The sequence below is a fragment of the Gobio gobio genome, assembly GCF_949357685.1.
Source record: "Gobio gobio genome assembly, chromosome: 3".
Classification (NCBI taxonomy): Eukaryota; Metazoa; Chordata; class Actinopteri; order Cypriniformes; family Gobionidae; genus Gobio; species Gobio gobio.
Window position 1 is genome coordinate 71,024,360 of NC_137099.1, and position 12,606 is coordinate 71,036,965.

Below are 12,606 nucleotides of genomic sequence, written 5' to 3' on the forward strand. Positions count from 1 at the left end.
TCTTCGGCCGTTCTCCGTGTCTTCGGCCGTTCTCCGTGTCTTCGGCCCGTTCTCTGTGTCTTCATCCGTTCTCCGTGTCCTCGGCCCGTTCTCCGTGTCTTCGGCCCGTTCTCCGTGTCCTCGGCCCATTCTCCGTGTCTTCGGCCCGTTCTCCGTGTATTCGGCCGTTCTCCGTGTCTTCGGCCCGTTCTCCGTGTCTTCGGCCCGTTCTCCGTGTCCTCGGCCCGTTCTCCGTGTCCTCTCCGGCCCGTTCTCCGTGTCTTCGGCCCGTTCTCCGTGTCCTCGGCACGATCTCTGTGTCTTCGGCCCGTTCTCCGTGTCCTCTCCGGCCCGTTCTCCGTGTCTTCGGCCCGTTCTCCGTGTCCTCTCCGGCCCGTTCTCCGTGTCTTCGGCCGTTCTCTGTGTCTTCGGCCCGTTCTCCGTGTCTTCGGCCCGTTCTCCGTGTCTTCGGTCCGTTCTCCGTGTCCTCGGCCCGTTCTCCGTGTCTTCGGCCCATTCTCCGTGTCCTCTCCGGCCCGTTCTCCGTGTCTTCGGCCCGTTCTCCGTGTCTTCGGCCGTTCTCCGTGTCTTCGGCCGTTCTCCGTGTCTTCGGCCGTTCTCCGTGTCTTCGGCCCGTTCTCCGTGTCTTCGGCCCGTTCTCCGTGTCTCCGGCCCGTTCACCGTGTCCTCGGCCGTTCTCTGTGTCTTCGGCCCGTTCTCCGTGTCTTCGGTCCGTTCTCCGTGTCCTCGGCCCGTTCTCCGTGTCTTCGGCCGTTCTCCGTGTCTTCGGCCCGTTCTCCGTGTCTTCGGCCCGTTCTCCGTGTCCTCGGCCCGTTCTCCGTGTCTTCGGCCCGTTCTCCGTGTCCTCGGCCCGTTCTCCGTGTCTTCGGCCCGTTCTCCGTGTCCTCGGCCCGTTCTCCGTGTCCTCGGCCCGTTCTCCGTGTCTTCGGCCCGTTCTCCGTGTCTTCGGCCCGTTCTCCGTATCTTCGGCCCGTTCTCCGTGTCTTCGGCCCGTTCTCCGTGTCCTCTCCGGCCCGTTCTCCGTGTCTTCGGCCGTTCTCCGTGTCTTCGGCCGTTCTCCGTGTCTTCGGCCTGTTCTCCGTGTCTTCATCCGTTCTCCGTGTCCTCGGCCCGTTCTCCGTGTCTTCGGCCCGTTCTCCGTGTCCTCGGCCCATTCTCCGTGTCTTCGGCCCGTTCTCCGTGTATTCTGCCGTTCTCCGTGTCTTCGGCCCGTTCTCCGTGTCTTCGGCCCGTTCTCCGTGTCTTCGGCCCATTCTCCGTGTCCTCTCCGGCCCATTCTCCGTGTCTTCGGCCCGTTCTCCGTGTCCTCGGCCCGTTCTCCGTGTCCTCGGCCCGATCTCCGTGTCTTCGGCCCGTTCTCCGTGTCTTCGGCCGTTCTCCGTGTCTTCGGCCGTTCTCCGTGTCTTCGGCCGTTCTCCGTGTCTTCGGCCCGTTCTCCGTGTCTTCATCCGTTCTCCGTGTCTTCGGCCCGTTCTCCGTGTCCTCGGCCCATTCTCCGTGTCTTCGGCCCGTTCTCCGTGTATTCGGCCGTTCTCCGTGTCTTCGGCCCGTTCTCCGTGTCTTCGGCCCATTCTCTGTGTCCTCTCCGGCCCGTTCTCCGTGTCTCCGGCCCGTTCTCCGTGTCTTCGGCCCGTTCTCCGTGTCTTCGGCCCGTTCTCCGTGTCTTCGGCCCGTTCTCCGTGTCTTCGGCCCGTTCTCCGTGTCCTCTCCGGCCCGTTCTCCGTGTCTTCGGCCGTTCTCCGTGTCTTCGGCCGTTCTCCGTGTCTTCGGCCCGTTCTCTGTGTCTTCATCCGTTCTCCGTGTCCTCGGCCCGTTCTCCGTGTCTTCGGCCCGTTCTCCGTGTCCTCGGCCCATTCTCCGTGTCTTCGGCCCGTTCTCCGTGTATTCGGCCGTTCTCCGTGTCTTCGGCCGTTCTCCGTGTCTTCGGCCGTTCTCCGTGTCTTCGTCCGTTCTCCGTGTCTTCGGCCCGTTCTCCGTGTCCTCGGCCCATTCTCCGTGTCTTCGGCCCGTTCTCCGTGTATTCGGCCGTTCTCCGTGTCTTCGGCCCGTTCTCCGTGTCTTCGGCCCATTCTCTGTGTCCTCTCCGGCCCGTTCTCCGTGTCTCCGGCCCGTTCTCCGTGTCTTCGGCCCGTTCTCCGTGTCTTCGGCCCGTTCTCCGTGTCTTCGGCCCGTTCTCCGTGTCCTCTCCGGCCCATTCTCTGTGTCCTCTCCGGCCCGTTCTCCGTGTCTCCGGCCCATTCTCCGTGTCTTCGGCCCGTTCTCCGTGTCTTCGGCCCGTTCTCCGTGTCCTCGGCCCGTTCTCCGTGTCCTCGGCCCGATCTCCGTGTCTTCGGCCCGTTCTCCGTGTCTTCGGCCGTTCTCCGTGTCTTCGGCCGTTCTCCGTGTCTTCGGCCGTTCTCCGTGTCTTCGGCCCGTTCTCCGTGTCTTCATCCGTTCTCCGTGTCTTCGGCCCGTTCTCCGTGTCCTCGGCCCATTCTCCGTGTCTTCGGCCCGTTCTCCGTGTATTCGGCCGTTCTCCTTCTCTTCGGCCCGTTCTCCGTGTCTTCGGCCCATTCTCTGTGTCCTCTCCGGCCCGTTCTCCGTGTCTCCGGCCCGTTCTCCGTGTCTTCGGCCCGTTCTCCGTGTCTTCGGCCCGTTCTCCGTGTCTTCGGCCCGTTCTCCGTGTCCTCTCCGGCCCGTTCTCCGTGTCTTCGGCCGTTCTCCGTGTCTTCGGCCGTTCTCCGTGTCTTCGGCCCATTCTCCGTGTCCTCTCCGGCCCGTTCTCTCGTGTCTTCGGCCCGTTCTCCGTGTCTTCGGCCCGTTCTCCGTGTCTTCGGCCCGTTCTCCGTGTCCTCGGCCCATTCTCCGTGTATTCGGCCGTTCTCCGTGTCTTCGGCCCGTTCTCCGTGTCTTCGGCCCGTTCTCCGTGTCCTCGGCCCGTTCTCCGTGTCTTCGGCCCGTTCTCCGTGTCCTCGGCCCGTTCTCCGTGTCCTCGGCCCGTTCTCCGTGTCCTCTCCGGCCCGTTCTCCGTGTCTTCGGCCCGTTCTCCGTGTCCTCGGCACGATCTCCGTGTCTTCGGCCCGTTCTCCGTGTCCTCTCCGGCCCGTTCTCCGTGTTTTCGGCCCGTTCTCCGTGTCCTCGGCCCGTTCTCTCGTGTCTTCGGCCCGTTCTCCGTGTCTTCGGCCCGTTCTCCGTGTCCTCTCCGGCCCGTTCTCCGTGTCTTCGGCCGTTCTCTGTGTCTTCGGCCCGTTCTCCGTGTCTTCGGTCCGTTCTCCGTGTCCTCGGCCCGTTCTCCGTGTCTTCGGCCCATTCTCCGTGTCCTCTCCGGCCCGTTCTCCGTGTCTTCGGCCCGTTCTCCGTGTCTTCGGCCGTTCTCCGTGTCTTCGGCCGTTCTCCGTGTCTTCGGCCCGTTCTCCGTGTCTTCGGCCCGTTCTCCGTGTCTTCGGCCCGTTCTCCGTGTCTTGTGCCCGTTCTCCGTGTCTTCGGCCCGTTCTCCGTGTCTTCGGCCCGTTCTCCTTGTCTTCGGCCCGTTCTCCGTGTCCTCGGCCCGTTCTCCGTGTCTTCGGCCCGTTCTCCGTGTCTCCGGCCCGTTCTCCGTGTCTTCGGCCCGTTCTCCGTGTCTTGTGCCCGTTCTCCGTGTCTTGTGCCCGTTCTCCGTGTCTTCGGCCCGTTCTCCGTGTCTTCGGCCCGTTCTCCGTGTCTTGTGCCCGTTCTCCGTGTCTTCGGCCCGTTCTCCGTGTCTTCGGCCCGTTCTCCGTGTCTTCGGCCCGTTCTCCGTGTCTTCGGCCCGTTCTCCGAGTCTTCATCCGTTCTCCGTGTCTTCGGCCCGTTCTCTCGTGTCTTCGGCCCGTTCTCCGTGTCTTCGGCCCGTTCTCCATGTCTTCGGCCCGTTCTCCGTGTCCTCTCCGGCCCGTTCTCCGTGTCTTCGGCCGTTCTCCGTGTCTTCGGCCGTTCTCCGTGTCTTCGGCCCGTTCTCCGTGTCTTCATCCGTTCTCCGTGTCTTCGGCCGTTCTCCGTGTCTTCGGCCGTTCTCCGTGTCTTCGGCCCGTTCTCCGTGTCTTCGGCCCGTTCTCCGTGTCTTCGGCCCGTTCTCCGTGTCTTGTGCCCGTTCTCCGTGTCTTCGGCCCGTTCTCCGTGTCTTCGGCCCGTTCTCCTTGTCTTCGGCCCGTTCTCCGTGTCCTCGGCCCGTTCTCCGTGTCTTCGGCCCGTTCTCCGTGTCTCCGGCCCGTTCTCCGTGTCTTCGGCCCGTTCTCCGTGTCCTCTCCGGCCCGTTCTCCGTGTCTTCGGCCGTTCTCCGTGTCTTCGGCCGTTCTCCGTGTCTTCGGCCCGTTCTCCGTGTCTTCATCCGTTCTCCGTGTCTTCGGCCGTTCTCCGTGTCTTCGGCCGTTCTCCGTGTCTTCGGCCCGTTCTCCGTGTCTTCGGCCCGTTCTCCGTGTCTTCGGCCCGTTCTCCGTGTCTTGTGCCCGTTCTCCGTGTCTTCGGCCCGTTCTCCGTGTCTTCGGCCCGTTCTCCTTGTCTTCGGCCCGTTCTCCGTGTCCTCGGCCCGTTCTCCGTGTCTCCGGCCCGTTCTCCGTGTCTCCGGCCCGTTCTCCGTGTCTTCGGCCCGTTCTCCGTGTCTTGTGCCCGTTCTCCGTGTCTTGTGCCCGTTCTCCGTGTCTTCGGCACGATCTCCGTGTCTTCGGCCCGTTCTCCGTGTCCTCTCCGGCCCGTTCTCCGTGTTTTCGGCCCGTTCTCCGTGTCCTCGGCCCGTTCTCTCGTGTCTTCGGCCCGTTCTCCGTGTCTTCGGCCCGTTCTCCGTGTCCTCTCCGGCCCGTTCTCCGTGTCTTCGGCCGTTCTCTGTGTCTTCGGCCCGTTCTCCGTGTCTTCGGTCCGTTCTCCGTGTCCTCGGCCCGTTCTCCGTGTCTTCGGCCCATTCTCCGTGTCCTCTCCGGCCCGTTCTCCGTGTCTTCGGCCCGTTCTCCGTGTCTTCGGCCGTTCTCCGTGTCTTCGGCCGTTCTCCGTGTCTTCGGCCCGTTCTCCGTGTCTTCGGCCCGTTCTCCGTGTCTTCGGCCCGTTCTCCGTGTCTTGTGCCCGTTCTCCGTGTCTTCGGCCCGTTCTCCGTGTCTTCGGCCCGTTCTCCTTGTCTTCGGCCCGTTCTCCGTGTCCTCGGCCCGTTCTCCGTGTCTTCGGCCCGTTCTCCGTGTCTCCGGCCCGTTCTCCGTGTCTTCGGCCCGTTCTCCGTGTCTTGTGCCCGTTCTCCGTGTCTTGTGCCCGTTCTCCGTGTCTTCGGCCCGTTCTCCGTGTCTTCGGCCCGTTCTCCGTGTCTTGTGCCCGTTCTCCGTGTCTTCGGCCCGTTCTCCGTGTCTTCGGCCCGTTCTCCGTGTCTTCGGCCCGTTCTCCGTGTCTTCGGCCCGTTCTCCGAGTCTTCATCCGTTCTCCGTGTCTTCGGCCCGTTCTCTCGTGTCTTCGGCCCGTTCTCCGTGTCTTCGGCCCGTTCTCCATGTCTTCGGCCCGTTCTCCGTGTCCTCTCCGGCCCGTTCTCCGTGTCTTCGGCCGTTCTCCGTGTCTTCGGCCGTTCTCCGTGTCTTCGGCCCGTTCTCCGTGTCTTCATCCGTTCTCCGTGTCTTCGGCCGTTCTCCGTGTCTTCGGCCCGTTCTCCGTGTCTTCATCCGTTCTCCGTGTCTTCGGCCGTTCTCCGTGTCTTCGGCCCGTTCTCCGTGTCTTCATCCGTTCTCCGTGTCCTCGGCCCGTTCTCCGTGTCCTCGGCCCGTTCTCCGTGTCTTCGGCCCGTTCTCCGTGTATTCGGCCGTTCTCCGTGTCTTCGGCCCGTTCTCCGTGTCCTCTCCGGCCCGTTCTCCGTGTCTTCGGCCCGTTCTCCGTGTCCTCGGCCCGTTCTCCGTGTCTTCGGCCCGTTCTCCGTGTCTTCGGCCCGTTCTCCGTGTCTTCGGCCCGTTCCCCGTGTCTTCGGCCCGTTCTCCGTGTATTCGGCCGTTCTCCGTGTCTTCGGCCCGTTCTCCGTGTCTTCGGCCCGTTCTCCGTGTCTTCGGCCCGTTCTCCGTGTCTTCGGCCCGTTCTCCGTGTCTTCGGCCCGTTCTCCGAGTCTTCATCCGTTCTCCGTGTCTTCGGCCCGTTCTCCGCGTCTTCGGCCCGTTCTCCGTGTCTTCATCCGTTCTCCGTGTCTTCGGCCCGTTCTCCGTGTCTTCATCCGTTCCCCGTGTCTTCGGCCCGTTCTCCGTGTATTCGGCCGTTCTCCGTGTCTTCGGCCCGTTCTCCGTGTCTTCGGCCCGTTCTCCGTGTCTTCGGCCCGTTCTCCGTGTCTTCGGCCCGTTCTCCGTGTCTTCGGCCCGTTCTCCGAGTCTTCATCCGTTCTCCGTGTCTTCGGCCCGTTCTCCGCGTCTTCGGCCCGTTCTCCGTGTCCTCGGCCCGTTCTCCGTGTCTTCATCCGTTCTCCGTGTCTTCGACCCGTTCATTATAGGACTCTGTTCCTCTTTCTCTTTAACAGAATACATTTGTTCTCATTGTTTAGCAAAGGTGCTTTTCTCTTTGATGTTTCTTCACTTCTGATGTTTCTGACAGTCGGATCCATCTCTTCCTGATCATTGTGTCCATCAGAAGTGTCTCTCCTGATGGACACACAGATTGAGCTCCAGGCTCCGGTGTGTGTGTGTGAGCAGGAGCCGCTCTGCTCCTCTAGAGGGCGCGGCGAGCACAGCCTCTCACACACACACACACACACATGATGATCAGCACAGGAACAGTCTTGACAAGAGACACATTTATTTTCCCTGGTCTTAATGTTTCTTGATCTTGTTTTCCCTGTACAGCAGGTCGACCCTAAAGGGAAAGTTCATCCTGTCTTCATTTACCCGTATCAGCTCTTCTTTGGGGATTTGTTCTGAGAGTATTGTTGTTGTTTTTCCTGTTCTTGCAGAGACTCAAGCTGTGTTTAATGTGGTCGAGTGTGAGCCGATGAATTATGAATCAAAGCCTCAGATGCTTTACATTTTTTACTGTAAGGTTGGGTTAGTTAACATTAGTTAATGCATTAGTTAACATGACCTAACCATGAACAACGCCTGTAGCTTTACTGTTTTTGTAAGGTTATCTTACTGTACATGTTTACATTGGTTTACGCAGCAGTTGACACACACTAAGGACGAACATTTCTAACTCACATCTTACTCTAAAGGTAAAAATGCTGTTGTGTACTTTATCAATCTTATTAAACAAAGCATGAATTAATTCTTTTGAGAGCCGTATTATCAAGTGTACACTACTTCAACATTAACTGATGTGTAAATGTTTGTAGGTTCATTATAAATCAGCCAATAATAATAAATTATTTGTTAATGGCAAGTCATATTAATAAAGAGTCTACAAATGTTAGTTACACATCAGTTCATGTTGAAATAGTGTACACTTGATATATATATCAAGATATATATAGATATGTCAATATACTGTATTAATAAGGAATTACAGCAGCGCCCTGATGACATGTTGGTCATGAATGTGGCCGCGACAGGGAAGCATATTTACGCCTCAGGCTTCAGAACATTTTCTGGAAATCTTTTGTGAAGCGTTCAAGGAAACTCAAGGGTGTTCATCTGAAGCTGTCAATCACAGACTCAAAAGAGCGACTGACGTCACGCTGGAGAAGCGCTTAACCAGAAGGAAAGAATTCCCCAGATGCTTTAGCGTGTGTTTACATAAGATCACAAACGCTGAATCATAATCATACATATGCTGCATCACAACCACACACACACTGAGCACAATCAGTCACTGAATCACAATCAGGCAGTGAATCACAATCAGACACTGAATCACAACCAGACACACACTGAATCACAATCAGGCAGTGAATCACAATCAGGCAGTGAATCACAATCAGACACTGAATCACAACAAGACACACACTGAATCACAATCAGGCACTGAATCACAATCAGGCAGTGAATCACAATCAGACACTGAATCACAATCAGGCACTGAATCACAATCAGGCACTGAATCACAATCAGACACACACTGAATCACAATCAGGCAGTGAATCACAATCAGACACTGAATCACAATCAGGCAGTGAATCACAATCAGGCAGTGAATCACAATCAGACACTGAATCACAACCAGACACACACTGAATCACAATCAGGCACTGAATCACAATCAGGCAGTGAATCACAATCAGACACTGAATCACAACCAGACACACACTGAATCACAACCAGGCACTGAATCACAATCAGACACACACTGAATCACAATCAGACACACAATGAATCACAATCAGACACTGAATCACAATCAGACACACAATGAATCACAATCAGACACACACTGAATCACAACCAGACACTGAATCACAATCAGACACACAATGAATCACAATCAGACACTGAATCACAATCAGGCACTGAATCACAACCAGACACTGAATCACAACCAGACACACACTGAATCACAATCAGACACTGAATCACAACCAGACACACACTGAGCACAATCAGACACTGAATCACAATCAGACACACACTGAATCATAATCAGACACTGAATCACAACCAGACACACACTGAATCACAATCAGACACTGAATCACAATCAGACACTGAATCACAACCAGACACACACTGAATCACAATCAGACACTGAATCACAATCAGACACTGAATCACAATCAGACACTGAATCTCAACCAGACACTGAATCACAATCAGACACTGAATCATAATCAGACACACACTGAATCACAACCAGACACTGAATCACAACCAGACACACACTGAGCACAATCAGACACTGAATCATAATCAGACACTGAATCACAATCAGACACACACTGAATCACAATCAGACACTGAATCACAATCAGACACACACTGAATCACAATCAGACACTGAATCACAATCAGACACTGAATCACAATCAGACACTGAATCACAACCAGACACACACTGAATCACAATCAGACACTGAATCACAATCAGACACTGAATCTCAATCAGACACTGAATCTCAATCAGACACTGAATCACAATCAGACACTGAATCTCAATCAGACACTGAATCTCAATCAGACACTGAATCTCAACCAGACACTGAATCACAATCAGACACACACTGAATCACAACCAGACACACACTGAGCACAATCAGACACTGAATCACAATCAGACACTGAATCATAATCAGACACACACTGAATCACAACCAGACACTGAATCACAACCAGACACACACTGAGCACAATCCGACACTGAATCACAATCAGACACTGAATGATAATCAGACACTGAATCACAATCAGACACTGAATCACAACCAGAGACTGAATCACAATCAGACACATGCTGAGCATAATCAGACACTGAATCACAATCAGACACTGAATCATAATCAGACACACACTGAATCACAACCAGACACTGAATCACAACCAGACACTGAATCACAATCAGACACTGAATCACAATCAGACACATACTGAGCATAATCAGACACTGAATCACAATCAGACACTGAATCATAATCAGACACTGAATCACAATCAGACACACACTGAATCACAACCAGACACACACTGAGCACAATCAGACACTGAATCACAATCAGACACTGAATCATAATCAGACACTGAATCACAATCAGACACTGAATCACAATCAGAGTCAAGTCAAGTCAAGTCAACTTTATTTATATAGCGCTTTTAACAATGTAGATTGTTTCAAAGCAGCTTTACAGTGTTAAACAGGAAAATAATGCAGCATAATTTTATTCAGCTGTATAGCCATTCTGGAAAAATTTCAAGTATCATACAGTGACAGTGTGGGCTTTAGATCAATAATTTGATCAGTAATTTAGTTTAAATGGTTAATTTAGTTTATTATTTAGATGTATTTCGATGTTTAGTTGAAAAATTTAGTGTCCCAAACTGAGCACGCCAAGCCAGAGGCAACAGTGGCAAGGAAACCAAAACCCCATTAGGTGACCTAATGGAGAAAAATAAACCTTGGGAGAAACCAGGCTCAGTCGGGGTGCCAGTTCTCCTCTGGACAATTAACAAACAGCGTATTATTATTATTATTCTGGCAGTTTTACAGCTCGGAGGTCATAATAGATCAGAATATTCGAGGGACCGGGGGCAACATGCTGGAGACGGGTTTATTGAGGATGATGTTGATTAAATAATTATTAAAGTGCAATATTCAAATGATCTGAGGCAACACGCCGGAGACGGGTTTATTGAGATGCCGTGTCGATGAGGCAGTTTCAGGGGGAGTCTAATCACGGTCTCTCAGACACTTCAGGGTCCTGTGTTGGTCTTCTCTGGGCGCAGGTCCACCATCTGAACTGGATACGGCCCGGATCCGGCTGACTGCAGTAAACCTCGGAATAAAACAGAGAGACTAACATTAGCGTAGATGCCGTTCTTCTGATGATGTCACGAGTACATCAGGTGTTATGGGAACTGTTCCCGGTTCCGGCTGACCTAGTTAATGCAGCCTAACAATCATTTCATTGAAAAAGTGTTTTATGTGTATGCCACAGTAAAGAGATGTGTTTTTAGTCTAGATTTAAACTGACAGAGTGTGTCTGCTTCCCGAACAATGTTAGGAAGACTGTTCCAGAGTTTAGGTGCTAAATAGGAAAACGATCGACCGCCTGCAGTTGGTTTGGATATTCTCGGTATGATTAACTGGCCAGAGTTTTGAGACCGCAGTAGACGTGATGGAGTATAATATGTTAAGAGCTCGCTCAAGTATTGGGGAGATAAACCATTTAGTGCTTTGTAAGTAATAAGTAAGATTTTAAAATTTATGCGATGTTTAATAGGCAGCCAGTGCAGTGTTGACAGAACTGGGCTAATATGGTCATACTTCCTGGTTCTAGTAAGAACTCGAGCTGCTGCGTTTTGGACCAGCTGGAGTTTATTTATTAAGCGAGCAGGGCAACCACCCAGTAGAGCATTACAATAATCTAACCTTGAGGTCATGAACGCATGAACTAACTGTTCAGCATTTTGCATTGAGAGCATGTGCCGTAATTTAGATATATTTTTAAGATGGTAGAAAGCAGTTTTACAGATGCTAGAAACGTGGCTTTCAAACGAAAGATTGGTATCAAAGAGCACACCCAGGTTCCTCACTGACGACGAGGACTTGACAGAACAGCCATCAAGTGTTAGACAGTATTCTAGGTTACTACTTGTGGAGCTTTTTTGTCCAATAATTAAAAATTCTGTTTTTTCTGAATTGAGTTGCAGGAAATTACCAGTCATCCAATGTTTTATATCAGCTATGCATTCCGTTAATCTTGTGAATTGGTAAGTTTCTTTAGGGCGTGAAGAAATATAGAGCTGAGTATCGTCAGCATAACAATGAAAACTAACGCCATGCTTCCTAATGATATCTCCCAGTGGTAGCATGTACAGGGTGAAGAGTAGCGGTCCTAGCACTGAGCCTTGTGGTACTCCATACTGAACTTGCGATCGGTGTGACATATCTTCATTTACTGCTACAAACTGATAACGTTTGCATAGGTATGATTTAAACCATGATAATGCAATTCCACTAATACCTACATAATTTTCGAGTCTATTCAAAAGAATGTTGTGGTCGATAGTATCAAATGCAGCGCTAAGATCGAGTAACACTAATAGAGAGATACAGCCACGATCGGATGATAAGAGCAAATCATTTGTAACTCTGACGAGAGCAGTCTCAGTGCTATGATACGGTCTAAATCCTGACTGGAAATCCTCACAGATGCCATTTCTTTCTAAAAAGGAACATAATTGTGAAGACACTGCCTTTTCAAGTATTTTTGACAGAAAGGGTAGATTTGAGATTGGTCTATAATTGACTAAATCTGTAGGATCAAGTTGCGGTTTTTTAATAAGTGGTTTAATAATAGCCAACTTAAAAGTTTTCGGTACATATCCTAATGACAAAGATGAATTAATGATATTAAGAAGAGGATCTATGACCTCTGGTAGCATCTCTTTTAATAGCCTAGTTGGTATAGGGTCGAGCATACATGTTGTCGATTTTGATGATTTAACGAGTTTAGCCAATTCTTCTTCTCCTATAGCAGTGAATGAGTGTAATTTTTCCTCAGTGACACTACAATGCTCTGTCTGATGTGATGCTGTATTAGACGGCTGCATGGTTAAAAAAAATTTACCTAATATTATCAATCTTACATGTGAAGAAGTTCATAAAGTCATTACTGCTGTGCTGTTTACAATCATCAGAAGTTGAATCTTTATTTTTGGTTAATTTAGCCACTGTATCGAATAAATACCTTGGGTTGTGTTTGTTTTCTTCCAAGAGAGTTGAGAAATAAGCAGATCTAGCAGTTTTTACAGCCTTTCTGTATGTGATCATGTGCTCTTTCCACGAATTACGAAATACCTCTAATTTTGTTTTCTTCCAGCTGCGCTCCATTTTTCTGGCTGCTGTTTTAAGGGCCTGGGTGTGCTCGTTGTACCACGGCGTTGGACTATTTTCTTTAATCTTCTTTAAGCGCAGAGGAGCAACTGTGTCTAAAGTACTGCAAAAGAGAGAGTCAATAGTTTCTGTTGCAACATCGAGTTCTTCTATACTATCTGGGATGCTGAGCAGATGATACTGATGAGGGAG